The 25,687-nt window shown below is 35.9% G+C and overlaps 1 protein-coding gene across 1 annotated transcript in view; it reads right to left on the reverse strand.

Moving 5' to 3' along the window:
* The window catches only part of COL21A1 (collagen type XXI alpha 1 chain), a 189,192-nt gene extending 164,382 nt beyond the window's left edge, over nucleotides 1-24,810 (reverse strand). Inside the window, exon 1 of the mRNA XM_045543782.1 lies at nucleotides 24,452-24,810. The gene's annotated coding sequence lies outside the window, so the exon portion shown is untranslated. The remainder of the gene's footprint in view (nucleotides 1-24,451) is intronic.
* Between the last annotated feature and the right edge of the window lie 877 nt (nucleotides 24,811-25,687).

The following is a 25,687-nucleotide window of genomic DNA, read 5'->3' on the forward strand; positions in this document are numbered from 1 at the left end:
CACTTTATTTGATTTTTTCAACCGTAAAGTGTTGAAAGATACTTCAGCATAGAGTTTCCATCATCTTGTGTCAGCTTATATTCATGACTTTCTTCACAAGAATGTTGAGAGACATCCTCTACAGCCTTGGGAAATAATGTCTCTCTCCTGGGATAAGGGAAGATTTATATCTTGACTGTAAAATAAAAATAATTTTTTCCTCCAGTACAATTTAAAGAGGTTTTCTAGCACCCTTTTTATAAGATGGAGGATTTATTGAGCTTGGAGTTCTTCAGCTGTGACACAACCCACTAACGTACACAGCATCCACTTGGGTCCCTCCATATCGACCCTGTTGGGACTTACGGGAAAAATGAATGAATGCAAACATAAAGTTCATGCCATTTTCTGTGTTGTGGGTAATAAAGCCCTTTATCTCTGACCCAAAAGTCTCTGGCCTCTGGTCTGCCAACATCTATAAAACTGTGGCAGATTAACTTGTTAGCTTGCAAGTAAGGTAAAATCTCAGACTCTTCACAGTCTTTCCAGAAATGGTAGATGGATCATAATTATTTCTTAAATAAAGAGCACAAACCACCATGTAAAACTGAATTCCATTACTTAGTATGAAGTTATACAATTTTCTTTAGCTAAAGCATGTTACAGTCTATACTTTATGTTGTATACAATTAAAATTTAACAATGCTGACTTTTTGAAATAAGGGAGACATAAACCAATTTTTTTAAATCATATTTAGTACCAAAAAAGGACTGTGTTTCTAAAAATCGCAGATTTGACTGAATCAAAACAAAAACAGTGACACTATGGGCTGTTGTTTTCCTGACATGCTCTACTTTAACAAGTCCCTTAATGGAAAAAAAAAAAAAAAAAAAACTCACCAATATGAGCCTTTAGATAAAAGCAATGACAAATTAGATTTAATTTGGACAATTATGCTGAAATATTATAGTTGGAAAGCACCCTATTCTATTAATAGAAAATACTGTTTAACCTATCACAACTAGTGAACCAAATCACACCAACCACTTTTCCTTCCTGTCTTTCAAATGATGGTGAGAAAAGCAATGCTCTTGAGCAACATACCATGCAATGTAAACTATAACACAAAATTAAAACATAAATCAATAAATAGGGAAAGAAAAGCAAAATCCTGATCCTCCATGGGAAAAAAAAAAAAAAGAAAAAGATTTCCTTTTTCTCAAATTCTCAAAATGATCATTTTAACCACTAAATTAGTTTAATCACCACTGACCCCTCCAAAACCACAAATTTTAAATTTTCCCCCACAAAATCCTTAAAATATTCCATTTTCCTTTACCATTATGCAAGTTAAACACAGACATCTATTAAAGCAAATAACTTCCCCTGTGCTAAATGACCATGTCTTTAAATCATCTTGAGATCCAAAGCAATCAAGAAACTCACCACTAGGTCAAATGATCCTCAATGATTTTGAACACCTGCTGCTGAGTGATACAATGATTCAAAATTTCTCAACCCTTTCAGACCTTCATTTCTGGTGGCTTGCTACCAGTTCCTCAGTAAGGAAATCTGAAGATCTTACGTAGCTAAGTTCTCTGCTCAAATACAGCAAAGATCTACAGTAATCAGTGGAATGAAAACAACAAAAGCCAACTCTGATGGCAGAGACTTGGCATTTGGCTGCCTAAAGGTTGCCACTTGGGTGAATTTTCAGCTCATTCCTGACCAAAGGATGTGCTGTTTTCAGGCATGCAATGAAAATAAAATTGTCTACATCAGAAAAGAATCTTTCATATGAAAAGATCTTTTTGAAGAAAAGGACTCCAAATGGCAAGGATGTGCCACCGACATGCATCACAGGAAAAATTCTGAAAATTTTAAATATATTCATGGCCTTTAATTTTTAAATATATTAATCACTTAACAGAACATCTTGTCTTTATTAACTAGTACATATTTATAGAAGTTACAATCAGTATTATGCCTACTATTTTGTGGCATTCTTTTTTCACCTTATTTCAAATATTCTTCCCAAGAACCAACGGAGTATAAATGGTAAACAGAATTGTTTAAAGAATCCAAATATCTTGAATTTTACTTTTCAAGCCTAATATTAGAAATATTACCAGTGGTTGATTCATACAACATCATGAAGAAAAATAACTATAGGGCATAGCTGAATTCACTACAGGATAGCTTTTATAATCAAGTTTATACTAAGGTAAGTCACTTGGCTTTCTTCACCTAGAAAAATAGGAATGTTATATTATTCCTTTATAGAAACAAGAGCAGTGTAACTATTTACAAAATGTTCCTCATCATTTAATGTATGTGGTCCCATCTACTAATGATTCTACTTTTCATGATAATAGACATTTGCCCTTCTCCTTCATAATCTTGGAGGGAAAAGGTAACTACTATAAAATATTTTTTAAATTCATGAACTAAATCAATATAAAATATACCATTTCAATTATATTAATTTTATCTGGCATTTTAGAATAGAATTCACTGGGGATGTTGAGAATATAAACAATATACCAAAATGTCAGACTTCCATTTGGAGACAATTACTAACCAGCAGGTCTGCCTTGAATTACACTGTGTTCAGAAAACCCCATTTTCCTAACTTATGTTGAACTGTTTGTGTGATGGCATTGTTTGGTTTGCTTTTATGGTACAATGTACTGCTTGGTATCTTTGGCATTGCAGTTTATACGAAAATCAGATGTTCCTCACTTCTACATAGAACAAGGTGACAAAACTAAATTAGGGAAGAGTTGACAGTGAAACTTTTGATGAGACTACCAACCTTGAAAATGGGTTACTGAGAAAAATTGAGAAACACTTTCTTTGGAGATTTTTAAAAAGTAGGTAAGATCCTCATCCCTGTGGGATAGCTTCTGTAAGGGGAGACCACAAATAATATAACAGACTTTGAATCACCTAAGTTCTTTTCCAAACTTATAATGGTGACATGAAAGGTCTTTAAAGGAACTAAGAAGGCGACTTTCTCAATAAGTAAAAGCAGAATACAGTTCCAGATCACCAAAACTCTTCAATGCTGGTTTTGTGACCTTGACTCAGAGTCACTGGGATGTACCAGGAAACCACAATTCTTGGCAGCTGCACATTCTATATACAAATGTTTGCCAGATGTGAAGTTTATATGATCTATGCTGTGTAATAGAAACAAAAATGAATGTGCTGTGTAATATGACATGCTAGTTCATTCTGTGAGCCAGCAGGCAACAGAATTGGTCTTATATTTAGGTAGAGCCTATGGGGTATTAATTTGGAGCAAAGAGAAAACTTCTTAAGCCTCACACCCAACCCCCAGTTAAAATTAATCCCATATGCTTGTTAAGCCTGAAATTCTACCAGGAAAGATTCCTTTCTTTAAATTAATAATTCTATCCTTGTAAAATGGAAATCCTCTGGGGATACATAAACTATATCAGTTATTATACTTCAGGATAAATGAATTTCAGATCTTGTTTTGACAGCTGGTTCTGATAAGAATATATAAAGCTTGATTGTTTAGATTGTAAGAGATATGGAAAAAATCTTCAAGAGGTAAAAGTTAATACACAAATAACTATTTCACCAGTATTATTTGTCTATTCATCCATTCATTCAACACTATTTGTAGTCATCTACTGTTTTCCAGGTAATGTGCTAAGCACTGAGTATACAAAGATGAAAAAGCCTAGTAACGGTCTCAATAAGTATAGGGTTTTTGGTGACAAGATATCAAATATGCAACTACAATACAACAGTAGAGATGTTAATGGAGGTATGTGCAAGGTACAATGGGAACTCACGAATAGCTAATTCCTGTCTGACAGACAGGAAATGGGTAAATTTTGCAAGAGGAGGCAAAATTTGACTTAAATGCTGACTTAAAAGATAACCAAGGATTTGCTAGATGACCTTAAGATGACAGGAAGGCAATACCTAAAAATGCTTGAAAATACTAAAGACCAAGGTGGATGTGCTCAGTAAAACAGCATTTCTGTGAAGTACGTGCAGAGGTTGGGAGAGGGATGGGGAGTGAAAGAAATGAATGATGGAGAGAGTGTTCAGGCAACAGAGCAAAAAGGGCCTGATACATCAAGTGAAAAGGAGTGGACTTTATCTTTAAAGTTTATTATAGGAGGTATTTTAAGCAGAGAACGACATATTCTGGTTCACACTTTAGAAATCTCACTACGGCAGCAATAGTATAGCCGTAATAGAATGGTATTCAGGAAGAGAGAAAGGCCACCACAACCATCAAGGTGAAAGGCAGAGAGGGCCTTGTATAGGACAGGGAAAGCAGAAATATATTTGTGAGATATTTAGGACTTAAAACAAGCCAGGTTTGATGAATGATTAGATTGGAGTGGAGGGAAATAATGAGAACGACTCAAGCCTCTAGCTTAAACATCTAATGTCTTTCCCTGAAAGAACTCAGAAAAAAAAAATTTCATTTGCTGGAGGGTAGAGGAGAAGAAATAAAGGCTTCTTAGTTTTTAAAAAATTAAGCAAAAGTGTCATGAAGTATGTACATGCAGAAATGTTTACTTGACAGCTGGCTATATGGACCCACTATGTGCCAGGACTGGAGTAATGGGGAGATGCAACCTGATGCTAACCAGCGTGAGTGGAGGTGGATCTTGCTCTGGTTTACTGCTTACTTTTGAATCTCAAAGGCTGAGATTTTAGTCCATTAAAACACTTTGTATTGAACAAAACTTAAATAACTAACAGTATAAGAATAGTAATTGCTGGTTCACCTGATGGAGTACTACAGAAGCATAAAATTCATGTGTTTCGAGAACACATATGACATAAAAAAATAACAGTAAGAGAAAAAGCAAAATGCAAAACTATATAGTAAGCTAATTGTATAAAAACATCTTTCATAGAAATGTCAAAAACTGTTACTCCATGTAATAGTATTATGGAGATCTAATTTTTAAATTTTTACAAGTTTTCTATAAAGAATATGTATTATTTTATAATCAGAAATAAACATTTTTAAACTTACGCATGTCTTAGGTAAAGTTAACATTTCAAAAGGAGATGTTCTCCACCACCAGCAGAACACATAATTGAATACTCCATACCAATCAAGAGATATTAGGTTATGCTGAGTAACAAATATATTCAAAAAATTGTGGAAGTAACTTTCATCAGGTGTCAGGCAGGTAGAAGGGGAGACAAGAGCATGGATAAATTCACACCTAACTGGTATACTGCATACTGTGTGGGGAATGGGAACACTTGTAGCTGTGACTCAGGCAGTGCAAAGGTAATTTATGTAACCAAAGCATTTGTACCCCCGTAATATTCTGAAATAAAAAAAAAATTGTAGTGCCATATAACCAAAAAGGTTTATTTTTTGCTCATACTGTAAGTCCACTATCAGCTGGCTCTGCTCCACACTCCTCATTTTAGGAACTACTTAGAGGAGCATAATCACTTACCATGGCAAAGGGAAAGAGTTCTGGAGGGTCTCACACTGGAAATTAAATGCTCTAGTCCAGAAACATATGTCAGTTCCACTGAACTCACTGGCCAGAACTAACATGGACCCAGGAGATGTAATCCTACCATGTACCTGAAGTTTATTTGACAAACAGAACTAACAAGGATCACATATAACTACAAATTTATTCCCTACCCAGCAACAAAAACAACAAAATTGTAGGGGAATTTTACATCAGTGTTTTTTAAAATGCAAATCATGATGAAGTCTAAAAAAACTTGGGTTTTTTTTTGGTACAAGATCATATTATCAATGAAAAGCAATAATTTGCAATAGCTACAAAGAAAATAAAATACTACGGAATATACTTAACCAACAAGGTAAAAGATCTCTGCAAGGAGAACTATGAAATAATGAGAAAAGAAATCACAAATGACACAGACAAATGGAAAAACATCTCATGCTCAGGGATTCGTAGAATCAACATTGTTAAAATGTCCATACTGCCCAAAGTGATTTACAGATTCAACGCAATCCCCATTAAAATACCAATGTCATATTTCACAGACCACAAAAAAATAATTCCATGCTTCATTGGAAACCAAAAAGGAGCTCCAATAGCCAAAGAAATCTTAAGCAAAAAGAACAAATCTGGAGACATTACCACACTTCAAATTATACTACAAAGCAGAACCCAAAACAGCATCGTATTGGTACAAAAATAGAGACATAGACCAATGGAACAGAATAGAGAACCAAGATATAAAACCATTTACTTACAGCCAACTGATCTTTGACAAAGCAGAAAAGGTACACTGGGGAAAAGAAGCCCTATTCAATAAATGGTGCTGGGAAAATTGGATAGCCACATGCAGAAGAATGAAACAAGATCCCTATATCTCACCACTCACAAAAATTAATTCAAGGTATATAAAAGACTTAAATGTAAGGCATGAAACCATAAGAATTCTAAAAGAAAATGTAGGAAAAAACTGTTCTAGATATCAGCCTAGACAAAGAATTTATGACTAAGACCCCAGTGGCAATTACAGGTACAACATAAATAAATAAATAAATAAATAAATAAATAAATAAATAAATAAATAAATAAATAAATGGAACTTGATTAAATTAAAGAACTTCTACACTGAAAAGGAAATAATCAACAGAGAAGTAGACATCCTACAAATTGGGAAAAACTGTTTGCAATCTATGCATTCAATAAAGGGCTAATATCCAGAATTTAAAAAGAACTCAAACATATCAGTAGGAAAAGAACAAACCTCCCCATTAAAAAGTGGGCAAAAGACATGAATGGACATTTTTCAAAAGAAGATAGACAAATGGCCAACATATATATGAAAAAATGCTCAAAGTCACTAATCATCACAGAAATGCAAATTAAAACCACAATGGAATATGACCTTACCCATGTCAGAATGGCTACTAAAAAGTCCAAAAACAATAGATGCTAGTGTGGATGCAGAAAAAATGGAACACTTACACACTGCTGGTGGGAATGCAAATTAGTACCACCTCTATGGAAAACAGTATGGAGATTTCTAAAAGAACTAAAGGTACTCCTACTATTCGATCCCACTACTGGATATCTACTTAAAGGAAAAGAAGACATTTTGTTTTTTGACACCTGAACTCAAATGTTTACTGCAGCACAATTTGCAATTACAAAGATCTGGAATCAACCCAAGTCCCATTAATTCATGAGTGGATTAACAAAATGTGGTGTACATATATATATATATACACACACACATATATATGTATATATGTGTATATATATACATATATATATACCATGAAGTACTACTCAGCCATAAAAAAGGATGAATTAATGCCTTTTGCAGCAATTTGGAAGGAATTGGAGACCATTATCTGAAGAGAAGTATCTCAAGAATGGAAAAACAAACAGCACATGTACTCTCTAATAAATTGTAACTAACCAATGGGCACACATGTGCACAGAGGGAAGTAAAAGTCATTGGAAATCAAGCAGGGAGAATGGGATGGAGGGGAAGGCTAAAACCCTACCTGTAAGGTACAATGAACACTATGTGGGTGATGGGCACACTTACAGCCCTGATTCAAGCATTACAAAAGTGGTCCATGTAACAAAAACATTTGTACCCCCTTAATATTTTGAAATTTTTAAAAATGCAAATCATGATCCATCAGTAGGTTGTGAAATCAATTTAGTGGCCTATGACCAATATTGTTTAATAGAATGGAAGGAAAGGGAAAATGTCAGAGAATATTGTATGAATAAAAGGTGTACATATATCAAATAAATACAAATGTGTCACAATGTACAATTTGTTTCTTCCTGGAGGTCCCGTAAAAAAAAATTTGGAAGCTATTATTCTATGGGAGCCCCAACTAAGCCAGATATATAGACACATAGCAATTTTCATCCTAGGCTCTTCTAGTCCAATGTCCTGTGATGACTGTGAAAGACTGGTGGAAACTTGGTCATCCTCTATGGGATCTGCCTCAAAGAACTGAGTCAAAGTTTTACTCTTTCTTTAATATTATGTTCTCTCAATAGGGAATCAATTGAGAAATATCATGAAACAACTTCAATTTTTAGCATCTTCCAGTTACTAAAAGTATCATTACTTTTTATTTCTCCTAAAATAAAAAACTTCAAGCTTTCAAGGTTGTTTTCCTTAATTCTGTAGAGCCTCATTTTATTGGTTTGTTAGGAATAGACACCCTTCTTATGTTAATTTAAATGGAATCCGGAGCTAGGATAAATGGTAATATAATATTTTTATTTTGTATTGCTATAAACATAAAATATTTTCATGTTTTATAAGGTGGTGATTTTCATCAGGCTTATTCTTTAGTGTTTAAGGAAAGAAAGCACACTTCAAAACCATAATCAATCACAAAATACCTGCTGTACGAGTATCTAACTCCTTGTCACAGGCTTAATATTCACAATTTTCAATACTCTATTTCTTATCTTCAACTAAGAAAATACAAATTTGAAATGTGCTAGTTTCATATGTTTGTTTATGGGAAAAATATAATGTTTATAAATTTAGTTTCAAATTTCTCATTTCCAAAATGAATCCTTTTTAACCATTACTTTCTATCATCCATGTGAAAGGCCTATAATTGCTCACTTAAACCCGAGTTCCAAGGAATTTCAACGTTTTCTACCCTTCTCTCAAATACACTACCATGCTTTTTCCTACATACCCTTCATAGCAATGCCAGTTCAAAAGTCAGCCGTTTGTTTCTACAGAAAAAGTGTTTGCTAATCAACCAAGAATAACAAAACCCCTCATATGCTACAATCTTCTTTTACCTCCCAGATGGTTCCACTGCCATTTAAGCAGTTTCCTGAGGAAAAAGGAATCAATGTGAACTAATATAATCTACCATCCTGACGTACAAGAGGACCAAATAAAACATGACTAACTGCATTTTAAAGAACAGAAAATAGAAAGGCTATCCTCAAAAATACACTAATGTGAAGTTTTTTACCATATAAAAGGAAGCTCTGGTATGGAAAAATGATAAACATCCTGCATTTGTTAATAAAGGAAGCATTATATTCAGTTCAGTTACAATAACTTCTTTAAAAGTGATGAGTCACAATAGTCAGTTCCTTCCTGGCGTCATTCAGCTAGGTGTGGGTAAAAGAGGATTGTACTGGGAGCTAGACTGCCTATATCCCAGAGTCAGCAAGGCCACTAAGATACTGCAAGAACTGGGGGAAGAAAACAAGCCTGGTTAGATTTCAGTGTCTCCTCTGTAAAACCAGGGGGTGAGGAGATAAGAAAGTTTGAGGATCTCTTCCATTTCTAATTAGCTACAGTTTATTCTCTTAAATATTTTACTAATTATATATACCAGTAAATAGATATAATTTACCATTTATAAATAGCTTTCTAAAACAAAAAAGGCATTTCTTTCCATGATTCAAAACTAGAACTACTAGATTTAATATATCATGAATTTTCTATAAATTAATATTTTATAATAAAAATTATTATACCTATTGTATTTATATTAAATTCAAAGAACTCCAAAGATATACACAGTAACATTCAGATCATTCTCTTTTTATGAGTTTTTTTTTTTTGATTGCTAAGCTATCAAAGACAAAAAAATCCCATGAAAATGTTCTTGCTTTTAAACAAATCGCAAGTACTACACAAATCCAACTGAATGCTTGCAGTATGGTTTTGAATCCTAAAATGTAGGCTTTCTTAAACTATTTTACACTGTTCTCAACACACATGAAAAAATGTTAGCAAATAAATACCACAAATTTTGACAATCTGCCAAGTGGGATGGCAAGAGAGATCTAGTACAGATAGTCTTAAATGGTAGAGAGTAGTGGGGAAATGTACACTTGGGCACTGGAATGCATTTGATTCTTATATTTGAATAAAACTACACCTGCCATTCTGGAAATTGACAATACTATACTTCAGACTGAGTAAATAATGAAAACATCATAGGAAAAACCAATACAAAAGAACTAGAAAACATTCCAGTTTGTAAATATTTTGGTTCACATCTTGGAAAACAAGAACAGTATGCAATGTTTAAAAAGATATTTTTAAACCTCTGCTATGTTAGACTAGTGTGATAAAGAAACGGAATTATAGGTGTTGATTCTGCCATTAAATATTTATAAAAATTCTTCCATAAAGGAGCCCTAAAATGTATCATGCTATATAAACTTAAGATAGTATTATTATTATCAAATTTGCCTTCTACGAAGCAAGAAGCTCATGAGGTCAGAAACTCTCATGCCTCATTGCTCACTCCAAAGTCAGCTGGTTACATGCTGTTATAGAGACTTTCAGACTCAATAGTCTAAAGCAGAAACAGATGCACTGGACTTCGTTCATCCTGGAAAACAGACATTTCTCAAACAAGTGCCAAGTGCATTCTCAGAATTACAATAAGTACAACTTTATCCAAAAGGAGATGCTCTTATTTTACTACATCATCCAGATGCTTTTCAGAAGAAATTGCAAACAAGATCCCCAGAGCCATACTAGCCAATGGTCCAAGGGAGCGATAATGGCTGTCCACATATTGTTTGGTCCAAAATGTTCACTTTAGAGCAGAAATAATAAAGCAGAAAACAAAATGACTTTTCTTCCTTTCTACAGTCACAGGTATTTTAGAATATTGTCAGATTAACACTGAACATGATACCTCCCTAATTCCATGGCCTATATTGCTAGGAATTGTACCATTCTTATAAGGAAGATCAGAGGAACAATATTACTCAGAGCTGTAAGAAAAAGGATTCTGAGAGAAGCAGGAGGAAAAGTACCCTTACAGAGGTAGATGCCTCTCAGGCTGAGAAGGAAATGATTGACATAAATATGGAAGAGTGGCATCTTAGACATTATGCACAACCTAAGAGAAGCATGAAGTAGCCATGTCCAAAAGATAAGACACATGTACATTGTCCAACTCCACAATCATGGGGGTAAGCTATAGTAAACAGAAAAAAATCCATATAATATTAAATATAAGATTGCAAACACAAAGATGAGCATACAAATAAAAGTGAACAAATATTCGATAAAAACCAGCATCATGGAAGAAGACCACAAACTCAGCAAATATAGTAACACCCATAGAAAGAGTTAATAACAGCAAAAAGAAGACACCTCATTTAAATGTAATTAATATATTTAGAGATATATGTAAGAATAGTAATGAATAAAAATAAAGAACAAATTAGAATCTTAGAAAATTAAAAACCTAACAATGGACATAGTTGAAGAGAGAAGTAGCTAGACGGAAAATCAAGTTGAAGAATTCTACCACATTACAATGCAAAAGGATACAGATTTTACAAAATATTTTTAAAAAATTTTCAGAAGGAAAAACTAAAAAGAGATGTATGGAGAAATAATAAGAGAGAAGGTAAAGGCAAAGCTCTCAGTGCTAAATAAAGATTTGAATCTTCAGACTGAAAGGGTCTCATAAATACCAAGCTGCTTGAATGGTCAAAAAAAAAAGGCCTCTTTCAGTCATATTTTGGTGAAAAACCATAATTCAAGCAGTAAAGCAAAAAATCCTAAGAGTTTCTGGAGGGGAGCACGTGGACTGGATATCTAAAAAGAAATTTAGATTGTCTAGACACTTCATATCACAAAAGTGAAGCTAAAAAAAATGGATCAAAATCTTCAGTGTTCTACAGGAAAATAATTTTAGATCTAAGCAAGGAAATATACATTTTTTTAAATTTAAACATATGAACATTAAGGAACTCAAAAGTTTACTATCTATTTGCCTTCTCCAAAAGAATTATTAGAAGATAAAAACTAAGAGCTATGTGTGAGACGGAAATTTTTTACAAAATTAACAAATTTGCCACCCTCCTCCAACAGCTTCCCCAAAATAAATGTCAGTCAAAATTTGTTACTGAAAAAAGAGTTAATAACATTCTAGAAATAAAATATGAGCTCTCCAACTGGGAAGTGGGTGGGTTGAAAGGCATGGGTGGGTCAGTGAAAGTGATACAAATCATTTAAACATGATAAGTAAATTGGCTTAGGGGGTATGCCAACCAACTATTTGTGGGAAAATATGTTTTAATTGATATATAGAAAAGCAATGGTAAACACTGTTATATAAAGAAGATTATAACTTCCAGAGATAACTGGTAGAAAAAAATGAAACAATTCTAAACAAAGACAAAAAATAGTAGTAGTAATTATAATAAAAAACAACAAAGCATGGTAAAAGCAGAAAACATAAACTGCAAGGAAAGAGTCCAAACATATTAGCAATCAATCATAATAAATTTTAATGGGTTAAATTGACTATTTAGAATTCAGAAAAATTACAGATTGTGTTCTTTTCAAATCCGACTATATGCTGTTTACAAGAAACCCGCCTTAAACTCAGTGACAGCAAATGTTGAAAATAAAGGGGCATAAAAATAATTTACTGGGAAAATACTAATAAAAGAAAATAGATGTAATACATAAAACAGAATTCAAGGCAAAAGCATTAAACAGGACTAAAAAGTGAATATTTCATATTTATAAAAGGTGAATTTCTTGAGAAATAATTTATGAAACTATATCCATTTTTCTTTGAATATTTTGACATGAATATTTTCTGTATATGAATTATTTTCCATATTTTCTACTTATTATATATAAAGACAAATTTATTGTTAAACATTTTAATGCTGTTTCATAATCAATGCAAAATGCAACCTTTCATTGTACATATTTAGGATGTTTTCAGCATTTTACTTATACAAATAGTATGATGATAAACACCTCTAGGGTACTCCCCCTAAAAATAAAAAGAATAGAGAGGCAGTCAGATTGACAATCTAAGTGACAGACACTAAACAACTGAACCTCAGATTCTCACATCCTCAGGCCACCAGACAGGAAAAGAAAGTCATGCTGGCAACATGGGAATTGATCTATCTTGTCCAGCTCAACACAAACACTTTTGAAGAATATGCACACCAGTCAATGGTTATAACCTGCTTATGTCAGGCACTATGCTTCCCCCATTAAATATAGGACCTCTATTAGTAAGTTGAAAGCCTAAATAATACATAACAAATCTTTGTCATTCCTCTCAGTATTTCTATTAATAAAAATACCAACTTGTAAAACAAGCACAAGGCAGAATTTAGGGGAGAAGAGAGCCCTAGCTCAGGTATTGAAAAAGGCTAAAGTACAAGGATAACCTTCCTAAAGTATGATACGTTTGGAAGGATTTATTTGAAATCCATTCACAATGGCCTATAGAAAGGTTTCCATGCTTCTTCAGCGTGTTCTTCTTATACCTAGCCTCCTCCTTTTTCTTTATATTCAAAATCCCTCCTTCTTCACTTATTTAGAGATGGCTGGTTAGGAATGAATTTTTAAAAGTTGGAGGGGCACAAATCTTTATATTTTTGCACGGCTCATATTCCACAAAGTGATCAACACTTGAATAACTGAGCTACAAGGATTTTTCCAAGCAAGGTATAGTACTTAAGCACTATTGTACATTAGCACTGACATATGAGTTATTTTCTTTAAATAAAGGAATATTTTATTATAGTATAATAGCAAAACTGGAATGGTAACTAGAAGGGCAGAAAGGACAAGTTTCTTTCCTTAAATCTTCTGCCCTTTCTAAATATTTCCTTATTGTCCTCCATTCACCATACTTCCCAAGCAATTAGTATATACCTCTTACAGCTTCAAAAGCTCATTATTCTTTTTTTTTCTAAAATACAGTAAAATGGCACTCCTATCCCCATCAATAATATATATGTTCTCCTGCAGAGAAATGATCTCCTCATTTCTCAAATCAATGGCTCCCTCATCCACACTCCCACACTTCTCTCCTATACCTTCCTCTGCTTAAGATCATCCACTCCGTGAGAATCACTCTTCTGATGAGTTTTCATATTCACCTCTTGAAAGTTATCCTTTCTCTTGACTGGTCATCTTCGTTTGGCCTTTTTCTTTTTGGCAGGCTTTTGACAAATGTGTTCTCAGCCAAATGACTACTGCCCCTCAGCCAGAAAGCACAACATCCTCCACTGCTACAGTCACCACTTCCACTCAAGGATTCCAGCTCCTACATACTGAAATATTTTACTTCCTACTTCTCTACATACTAAACCCTTCATTCCCATCAGGCAAGTTATATCAAGTCCATTGAATAAGCCATTTTTTTTTCCTAGTTCTAAACCTTTTTCTCAAAACATATCCTAATTTGTTACTTACCGATTCATGCTCAGAGTCTAGGTAATAAACATCATAAACTTACCGAAACTTGGTGTAAAGTAATCTGTATGTAATAAAGAAAGAGAGGCAAAAGGGAACAGAAATAGCCATGAATATCAAGAGCGTATAGTAAATTCATGAGCCTGAGGTTTAAAAAATGCTGTGACCAGCAGGTACAAGGCAGTGCTGCTGTGCAGATTGTGTACACACACCTGTTCTGAGTGGTTGATAGTTAGCCTTTCTAATTGTTAAATATTCTCAATTTTACTCCTATTTGTGAGCACTTACAAAATTTACAAAAGGAATGAGTCACTGAACACTGCAATGCTTGCTCTGTGGCAAAAATAAATCATATTAAACTAACCTGTGCATCTTTGATGGGAACACTAGGCTAACTTCAGGGGAATACTTTGCTCATGAGATTTCAAAAAATGAAAATGGACAAACATAAGCTGGATATAAAACTAATTAAATGGCTCCTTAATTAGTGTTAACACCTGATGTCAGCCTGGTAGGAGGATTCCAGTGATATGTTTTAGATTTCTGCCCTTTGCCCTGTTGGTTCATCGGTTATTCATAACTTGAATAACTGCAATGATGGCTTGAAAATCAAATTTCCACACAAAACAAACCTCAGAAAGATGTCTAACTGATTGAATGAAAGACTTTGGATGAAAAGATATCTCAATTGGATAAATAATAGACCAACTGCAACCAGATAAATTTCAAAAGAAACACAAAATTCTGGGATTCAAAATCTGTGATGTAGAATGCTCAATAGGAATAAGTTGGCTTAACAGCATCATGTCTGAGTAGACTAAAACAGGGGTCCCCAACCTGTGGTGAGTTGTATAATTATTCCATTATATATTACAATGTAATAATAATAGAAATAAAGTACACAATAAATGTAATGTTCTTGAATCATCGTGAAACCATCCTCCCATGCTGCACCCCAGTCCATCGAAAAATTACCTTCCATGAAATGGTCCCTGGTGCCAATAAGGTTGGGGGCCACTGGAAGGTCTCAGCAGATGGTAAACTGAAATAATGAGTATAAACTTGCTGTCAAGAGTTAGTTTGCTCCTGTGCTACAGTAAGAAAAGAACAGGGCTACATCCTCTTCATTCAGCAACCAATGGCCAGAGAGGATCAAAACTGAATGTGTCCAGGGAAGGCTGACCAGAGTAGAGATACAACTACAAACCATCTCAAAAAAGAAATGGTTTTAGAATATGATGTTCCACTTGGGGCATATTAGCTGTCTTCAAATACTGACCACGTGGAAAAAGAAATGAGACTTGTTTCTAATTCTGTACAGAATTAGGTCTAAAGCCTGGAAACTTCAAGGAGGAAATTTTCAGTTTAATTTAAGGAAAATGTTTTTAATAAAAGGAGATTTCCCTAAAACTGAAAATTTCCCATCATTGGAGGTAACTGGCATTGGCTAGTATGCTCAATACATATTCTATTGGGAGGGGTTAAAGCATCAAGTATTATTGGTATAAACAATATTTGTAGCAAACAAAAATTATTTGTAAAATATTTTATAGCCCTATGATTTACATTGACTAGAGTGGTGTCTAAACTGAGCCATTTGTCCAAACAGAACCATGCTTCAAGAGGCCAGTTCAAGCACCACCTACTCCATGAAGCAAATCATGATAAAAATAGACCATATCTTTTATAGAGCTTATCTCTGGTTTTAAACCATTTGGAGCTCAATTATATAATTATTAATATTTTGTTTCCTAAAAATTATATGTGAAATAGTCCATCTCACAACTGTATCATAAGCAACCTGGGGTCACCACTTGCCTCAATCTACTAAGTACCTAGTGGCCACTGAAATTAAAGTTGCTCATTGCTTTTCTTGTTTTTCATATAGCACATACTTGATAGTTTTATAATTAACAACATCTCCTCTCTATGAAAGTGATGAAATATACAGTAATAGCTTGCTTGGGAGTTTGTAGAGGTGGACGTGAATGTCCTGGGAGGACACAAGGAGCTGCCCCCCCACCCTAATATATCAAAATTTCTGTATTTTTCCATTTAAAACTTCCCAACTCCCTATTGAGAATAATGGATCCAAAAACTGGAACCCATTCTTGCAGGTTTTGAAAATAGTGAAGTATGCCTTTTCCTTTCCCATTTTATCTGAGAACATATCAATGGATGAGAAAACAGAAATCTCAAGAGAGGAAAGATTTTGAAGGAAAAAAACCAACATTTGAAATTATCTAGAACCTACAGTAATAGATAGCAAAGTCTTGCATTCTAGAGAACCAGGGCTACATGTCTTCTTCACTGCAGTTTGGAAAGCATGAAGCTCTACATAGTTAATTATCTGAGGACTCTCCCTTGGGTAAGAAAAGTTTGCATTATCTAAGGATTGGCAATACTAAAACAATGAAAGAAAAAAAAGGAAAAAATTTTTTCTTCAGCTAACTTTATGATAGATGCTAATCTTTGGGGATAAGATGGAAGAGTAGGTAAGGCTGAATGCATACACACATTTATTTTTTAAATTAAGTCATTAGTATTCAAACCAAGTTTGAAAATGTAAAATTATAATTGCTTCTCTAATCTTACTTAGGCTATTTTAGGCCCAAAGCTTAAAAATATGGCAGGTTACTGGAAGGAAGATATGGAATTCAACTTAGCAACCATATCCAAAATGGTATGGAAACATTTAAAATGCACAAACTTACTGACTTATTCAAGCTCAGTATTTAATACTGTATTAGGTCTGGTCAAAAATTGTCCAATGTGAAATTACACCATCCAGCTAAAAATTAAAAATATTTAGAGGCACAGTTAAGGAAACACACATATACAAATGCCTCTAACTATTCTAGAGAGGTCACTAGTCACCCATTCATTTAATTAACAAAATTAGAATGAATCAGAGATCAAAAATATTCACACTTCTTCCAGTGTTCTGAGATGTGTGGTCTAAAAATAATTGCTTCTGATTTACTGGAAGATAAAAAGTATTAAAATTACCTCAAATTAGTTATTATTATAAGTAGTAATTTCTCCCTACTTTTAAGCTTCTAAGGTTTTTCACACTGGCCCCATTAAGAGATGGGACCGTTTAGAGGTGATTTGGCCATAAGGCCTCCTCACTAATGAATGGGGGTAAAGCCCTTACAAAGGAGGCTTCAGGCAGCTTTCAGTTAGCTTGCCCTTCCTCCTTCCACCTTCTACCATATGAGAACACATTTCTCCCCTCCAGAAGATGCAGCAACAAGGCACCATCTTGGAAGCAGAGAGCAGCCCTTAGCAGACAACCGACCCTGCCAGTGCCTTGATCTTGGACTTTACACCCTCCAGAATTGTGAAGAAAATAAATTTCTGTTCCTTATAAATTACGCAGTCTCAGGTATCTTGATATAGCAGTACAAAATGAACTAAGGCAGATGTCAACAGAAATATTAGAAATAAATGAATTCTGCATTTCTCAGTAGGCTAATTTCCTAAAGGATATGCTATACCACATTGACTTAAACTCTACATAGAGATGCTCTACGATGCAATTCTTTACATGTTCCATGATGGCCTCTAATGGTTCTTTTAATCAAGAAAACAAAAAACATACAAACTGCAAAATGAAACATGACTTTACAATCATATGTGTCTAACTCTCCTTTACTAAGCTATCAGCTTTTCTGTAAGTTAGCAGCAGGCTAGAATGAGAGACCATTTTCTGGTCCAAGGCCTTCTTGGCCTTTATTTAGTATTTGACATATTAATATTATTAATATTATTACTGAAATGGTAGTATAGAAATGACACATAATGTAGATTATAGGTATCTACTTGCTCACACTTCATACTCACATGCTTGCTGCCCCTACAGAAATACAAGAGTTTGAATTAGGTTCCATTTGCCTCCACTTTCCATTAAAAGTTCTGCATCTCACTTTTGCTATTCAGCCCTGCTCCCTCCTCATTTTGCAGGGACCCAAGTAGGAGCTCTGCCTATACCTGTACCACTCTACTGAAGACAACCATGTTGCTATGAACCAAAAGGTGCCCTCCCAAAATTCATATGTTGAAGCCTTAACCCCTAATATAATTGTATTTAGAGATGGGGCCTTTGGGAGGTAATCGGATCATAAGAGTGGAGCCCTCAGGATGAGTAGTGTCTTTATAAGACCAGAGAGCTTGCTTTCTCTCTCACCATGTGAGGACACAGCAAGAAGACCTCTATCTGTAACCCAGGAAGAAAGCCCTCATCTGGAACTGAATCGGCCAGCATCTTGATCATGGACTCCTCAGCCTCCAGAACCATGAGAAATAAACGTCTATTGTTTAAGCCATCTGGTCTATGGTCTTCTATTTTAGCAGACCAAGCTAACAAAGACAGATGTCAGCCCTGCTCCCCAGATGATATTTCACTTTCTCATTCCAAACCTTAGCCCAGAGTTGCTAGCAAACAAGGGATCTGAACAGGCAGAGAAAAGTAAAGGAGCTGTAAGATGATCAAAAGGCAAACTGTCAAAGAGAAAGGGTGATATTCTACAGGGAAATAGTGGAGAGTTGCCTACATTTATCTTCTCCACAATGCTTCTCTCCGGGATAATTTCTCCACTTCTTGCCAAGATATTACTTCAAATCATATTGAACTCTTTCTAAAGATGATACATAGTATTATGTCAAATGAGAATTAAAAACTGAGAAGAAACCAAGTGATACTATGCTAGATTTTCATGCTATGCTTGATTTTCTAAGTTAGAACTATTTTTGCCTTACACATTTTTTAGTTCATGATATTTACAAAATGGTATCATTACATAATAAATTAAAGGAAGTTTTCCATTAAAAAAAAAAGGCCTACAAATTGGCTGTTAATAGATTCACTAAACTGAACCTAGCAACTTTTTGTCTGAATCCTCTTTACCTAGGATAACCAAGCATGTGGTAGGCATTTAATAGCTATTTGATGAATGGCTGAACACTTACAAGGAATGTTCCTCCCTGTTTTATCTGTAATATTCTATCTTCTTGGTACTGCTAAAAAACGTGTGCCCAGACACAACCTACAAGTGAAATCAAATTCTCTCTTTCTAATAAAGCAGCAAAATACATATACAACAAGATTTTAAAATTTTTTAAATTATATTTTAATAAGTTATTTCAATCATTGAATCACCTATGGATTTTAAAGTTACCATAAAAACATAATTCATAAATTTTGAGTGTTTATCTACCCCTGTTACATAATAAACATAAAACACTATATTTCTAAAGAATATTTTTAAAAGAACAAACTTTCTATACAGTTCAAACATCACTAGAACTTCTTTTCACTTTGAGTACATAAAAAGGAAATCTTCTTGGTCCTTAATCTTTTCTTGACACCAATAACTATACAAAGAAACAGTTAACGGGTAACATACCACTGCAATCATGGCTAAATTGACCTAGATCAAAACAAAACAAGTCCAAACAAAAACTAAGCATTGAATTAAACACAAGCAACTGGCAGGATTCCCAGAAGGTCACCAGACTTGGACTTGAGAAAACTGTCAATGTTTCCTGAAACTTTCAAAGATATCTCTGAGTGTTTCATTAGTAAAACCAAAATGCCAAAGAAACAACAAAGAGAAAAATCTAAACTGAATCCTTTCAAAAGACAAAGGTGAAAAAAATCATCCTTTTCACAACTAGTAGCCATATATTTATTTTCTTGGCATTGTAAACATACTGTTTTTGAGTGCTTTCTAATTAAAGAAATCTTTTAAATAAATATCCCTGAAATCCAACTGAGATAAGTGGGACAGACATAACTAATGGTACCCTATAGCTTGGGTTATATGCCTCTTTGTTAACATTATTTCTCAGAAAGCAAGATAGCTGAATAAAAAATGTACTGAGTAAAACACAGGAAATCTGAGTTGTTATCCAGTGTCACCACTAACTGGTGTGCTCTTGGCTAAGAATGATACCTCCAAGCCTCTGTTTCCCTCACTTACACAGATTCCAAAATCCCTTCCCATTCTAAAAATTCTATGAGTACATGGAAATCCCATGAATATATTTAATGTGTACACATGTTACAAGGCCTCTCTTTACAAAGGACATAATTACTTTACTCCTTTTCACAAATGCTAAGCATTCTAACCCACAACAGTTTAAAAAACTGTTCTCAGCTGATTCCAACATGCAGGCAAGTTTGGGAACCAGTGAGTTACAGCAGTGATTCTCTAAGTGTGGTCTCTTGGCCAGCCACAGCAGCATCAACTGGGACCTTTTAGAAATGTTCAAAATCTTGTGCTTTCTGAGAAACTTGAAGCACTTATTCTGAAATAAATTCTCCCACTATATAAACCAGAAAAACCATAAAATGAACGTGTAAATATTAGTAACCTAAATTACTGGTTCCTTTTTAGGATCTCAATTTCAGAGGTGAAAACAGAAAAGAGCTTTAAAAGAGAGCTTCAGCTTAAACCATTCATTAATGTCCAAAGTGTAACAATAGCAAATTTTTATTAAGCATTCATTGTGAGGCGCTGTGTTAAGAACTTTACATATGTTAGCTCATTTACTCCTCACAACAACCCGACTGAGGTAGTCTATTACCCCAGCTTTACTAATGAGAAAACAGAAGCAAAAAAATGATTATGTGACTTATCTGAGCTCAAACAACTAGAAAATGATAGGGCCAGGATTCAAGGGTAGGCAGTCTGGCTGAAGAGTGAGTGTCTCTAACCATGAGTCTATGCAGAAAGTTGGGGAATTCAGCCTGCTTGGTCATTGTTTTTTCTGTGAGACTGGACCATGTGCCAGAAGTAAACATTTCAACTTTGTTTCTCACATGAATGATAATGAATCAAGCTAAAGAATTACTATTGCATGCTGAGAAATATAATCCAAAAACAATAAATACAAAATAAAAACGTGTATCTATTTCCTGTGATGTGTTTTACTCACAAGAGTTTCAAGAGTGGCCTTAATAGAAAAACCATCCACTATGGAACAAAGAAAGCCCTGAAAATGAACTTAAATGAATGCCAGGTAACTCTCATCAAAACCTTTCTAAGTGAGCCAGGTTATGTAAACCAAGTGCAATTAAGCTGACTTCTTTATGCTTCTTTCTGCTCTGGGCCCTATGCCTATATGTGGAGAATCACACTGCAAGCAGTGCTGCCACATCTGTCACTCCCAATTGCAACATCACAGATTTTCTCAGTTCTTCAGTTAAATTATCCAGAACATATAATCTGATTACTGAGAGTCTGAATTTGCTTCCACAAGCCTTCATATTTCTCATGAAGAGATGTACCTCTGATCTTCCTTTTTCATCTCCACAGCTACTCCTCATTCCATAGTGAGTGAAACAGAAAACCCACTTACAATCAATTGTATTTACATTTAACTTAATAACATGAAATTCTAATTCTATTCAATTCAATAACACTAATTGTAATGTTAAAAGTATCCTAACGAAGGCCTGATTTCCTGAATGAAGGAGTTACCAAGATGCTCATGTGCTGGAATTTGCTTTATGTTTAGTCTTACAGAAGTCACATGAGATTGTTTATAGGCAAGTTATAACCCCTTGCATTAAAAGATGCCAGTTGGGTCATAAAAAAGTTATTCTTAGTTTAAAAATCTAACATTTAACTTATCACTAAAATTAAAGAGAATCAAGACTGATTTCAAAGAACAGCATCATTTGGCATCATTTTTGGACTTAATACCATAAATATTTTTTACTATAATTATTTGGTCCTAAGGGGATCATACAGATTGGTTCCAATCAAATAATGTGAAAGGAATTGAGTGTGTGTATGTCTGTGTTTAGTTTGAAGCATTTTGAAATTCTTGCAGTTAAGGAAGAAAAGGACTCTTAAATTACCTCACCTACCCTTTTTGCCAGTTTAGGCTTGTCCTTGCTCTGTGTCCTCAATTTGCTTTCTCTTATATTTTCTTGAACAAACCATGATGTAACTGGATAGGGTTTCCTTTATTCTCTCTGTCAAGAACCTAAGAAACACCAAATAGTACTTCTAAACTGGTTCTCTTGGAGACCATACCATGCCACTTTCAGATTCTCTCTCATCATTTGAATTTTCTTTTATAAAGAATGGTATTTTGAAGAGCCAGATTTTAAGACTATTTAAATGTGAATGTTAACAGATTATAAAGCCCACCAGACAGTGTAATCCATCACCACAGACAATGACTGGATAGAAACCAGGCTATTCATTTGAAGCTAACCTACTAAAAATTTTTCTAGAAAATTCCATGTAAAACGTGATAAAATTATGAAGATAATTTGAATATGTCTACATGTTCACATTCTGGTAACAAAAAAATTTTTGGTTAATTCTAAAGGTGCAGTTGGCATATACATATAAAACCTAACCCTGCAACAAACTATTTTTCATTTTAAGGTGTTTGGAGATTAGATTCTTGTTTTTTGGTTTGTGTATGTACATGCATTTGTATTTTGGATTAACAAATATTTAATTTACTATGCTAGACACTTTAGAAGCATTACTTCACTTAACTCTGACAATATGAATTGTGAGGTAAGTACAGTTACTACTACAGTCCCCATTTTACAGATGAGGAAAGGGAGGCTTGGAGAAGTTATGCAACTGTCAAGAGCACAGAGAAACAGAAGAGTAGGTCTTGAACCCAGGTGTGCCTCAGCCCAAGGCTCCTGTTCCTAACCACTACCTATATTTCCCCCAATTCTCTGAGCACAAGCTTAGTTCCTGCCCCTTAACAACTCTATATACCTTGGGCACAAATTGGCACAGAAAATAGCACTTGGAAAATAAACGTTCTCTGTACAGAAAGTCTTGGTACAGTTAGCACTGTGGTCACTGCAGCACACATGTGCTGGGACTGGAGTCTTGCCTATTCTAGATTTTCTTATCCAATGTCAGATTTCTAATCCATTTAAGCCCATTTGCAAAGTCATTCTATTTTTGTACTAATGGCTTAGGAACAGCTGGGACTATTTTAGCCAAAATTTTGAAATCTCAGATCTCTATAAAAATTTTTTAAAAAGGGTTCACTTCAATGATCCAGAGACCTGCAATGCTGAATCCCCTGTCACTCAGAAGAATTGGCATGAATCCCTTAAACCCCCACTGCTTTAGGAAAAAAAAAAAAAGTACTGCACATAATTCCTGTAGCCTGCACTCATGACAGTGCTGATCCAGGATCATCTCATCAGGGATCAAATATTCATGTTATTACAGCTGGAAGACTCTTAGGTATAGTTCTTCCTTGGCTTCATTTCAACTCTTAGAAAAGGAACAATTCCTATTCTCTCCTAAGCAAGCATGAAAATTCTACTATGTAAAAATTACTCAAGGGGATCCTTAAGTCTCTACCCTTTATAGGATCCTCCAAAGTCCACAGTATGTTTTTTTTAATATGGGCAACACCCTACTGATAAATAACTAAGTTTTTCTGAAAAATGGTCTGTCTCCTTCCCTCTCTGTGGAGGGGGATTTGCAGGTGTCTTCCCTGACTTTGAGATCCAACACAAGAGTTCTCAAACTTGAGCAACCCCTAGCATCACCTGGAAGGCTCATTCAAACAGACCGCGGGAACCCAACCTCAGGGTTTCAGGTTCAGTTGGTCCAGAGTGGAGCCAGAGCCCTACATTTTGCAAAAAAGTTTCCAGGTAATGCAGCTGTTGCTCTTAGAGAATCACTGCTCTAACTCACTGGCTCCTGAACTCGACTGTATATTGGATTCACCTGAGAATTGTTCTTTAAACTGTTGGTGCCCAAAGTCGTACCCCCAGAGATTCCGAGTAATTGGTCAGGGGTGCTGCTGAAGTTCTGAATTTTTTAAAGTTCCGGGAGTGAGTCTACTGTGCAAGCAACCTTAAAGAGCCTCTGACCCCCCCACATAGCCCCAGACCCACGGCTCTGTGCGCTCGCTGTCAGGCTGGCAGGCACGCCACTTGTGGACGCTAGAGACCCTTCCAAGAAGATAAAAGCAGAGCACTTTATCGTTCTCAGAGGCAGAAATCTGCTCCCAGCGAACCTCCCAAGATTCATTAACCCCAACTTTGCAAGACAAACACTGATTTCTCAGCCTCCAGCCTGGGTGCAGAATTCACCAACTGCCTTGGCGCAAGGAGAAAGCTGCATGCCCCCTTGGACACCTAAAAATGCCACACTGCAGCCCCTGGAAGACCAGCCCTTAGGCCCCCTAGGTGCTACTCTGGCAGGGAGAGGGGCATAGGTGGTGTCGCCTTACCCGGTGCGGCATGCAGGCTCGGGGTTACTGTCGCAGCCAGCTGGGTGTTGCGCCACGGGAACAGGGGTGTCCCAGGTAGTGACCAGCCCAACCCGGGCAAAACCTGGGCTGACGCGGGTTGGCAGCCCTCCGCCTAGAGTCCCGTCTCCCTGCGGCGGCCAGTGCCGAGCTGCGGCTCGGAGAGTCGCTGTCAGCCCCCTGGAGGCGGAGCCCGGGAGATAAGGCTCGCGCTCCCCACCCGCCCCCTTTCCGGGCCGAAGGCCAGAGGGTGGGTTTTGGATCTGGATCTTGAAGGGCGCACTGCTAGCGTGACCCTGGTAGAAACATACTCAGCGCAAATCTTGCTAGGGTCAGAAAATGCACTATTGGGGACTGACAGTGAGGGGGAGAAGGGAACCGCGGGGAGAGGCAGAATGAGGAACTAGCAGGAAAGCAGGAAAGAGAAAGGAAACTCGGAGGTTGAAAGGGCAGCGTCTAAGAGGGCAACACCTGGGGAGCATCGCCCGCCCCGAGCAAAAGCGGCCTTCCTCTCTTGAGCGAGGAGAGCTCCCACCTGGGCTTTCACCGTCACTCTCGGCAGCCTGGCGTAATTGGCTTTTAACTGAGGGTAATAAGGGCCAGAAAACCTGAGGGGAGTTCACTTTCAAATAGGCAGGTAGGCAGTTACCTTTGAGAAGTTAGGAGCTGTGGGGAAGCCTGGGAATAAGGTGACCGCTTTATGACAACAAAAGGATGCTCTGTGCTTTGCCCCTTTGAGTCCATTCTTCACAGAGCAGCCAGAAAGTTCTTTAACATTCACGGGCTTCTTAGAACTCCAATAGCTTTCTGCCAGCTCTCACCTGTCACTCTTCCCCTTTCTCACTCGGCTTCACTCCCCACCCCCTAGCCGCCCCCACACACCCACACACACACACACTCAGAGGGCCTGCTTGCTCTTTCTTACACACATGAGTGCGCTCTCATCTCACTTGGTATTTCTTCTCCCTCCAAAGCTTTGTCCCAGACCTTATCATAGTGGTCTGCTTCTCTTAATTCAGGTCTCTACTCAAATGTCACTTTCAGTGAGCCCTTCCTGCACACCCTATCCAAATGGAACCCTCCACATCCATTCCCACCCAAACCCACTCTGTTTTCAACAGATCACTTGTTGCTATCTGAAATTTTATTGTATGTTTGTTGCTCTTGTGTTTCATGTCTAACTCAAGATAAGGTCTATGAGAGCAGGGAATTGGTCTT

This window comes from Lemur catta, chromosome 2 (assembly GCF_020740605.2).
Source record: "Lemur catta isolate mLemCat1 chromosome 2, mLemCat1.pri, whole genome shotgun sequence".
Lineage (NCBI taxonomy): Eukaryota > Metazoa > Chordata > Mammalia > Primates > Lemuridae > Lemur > Lemur catta.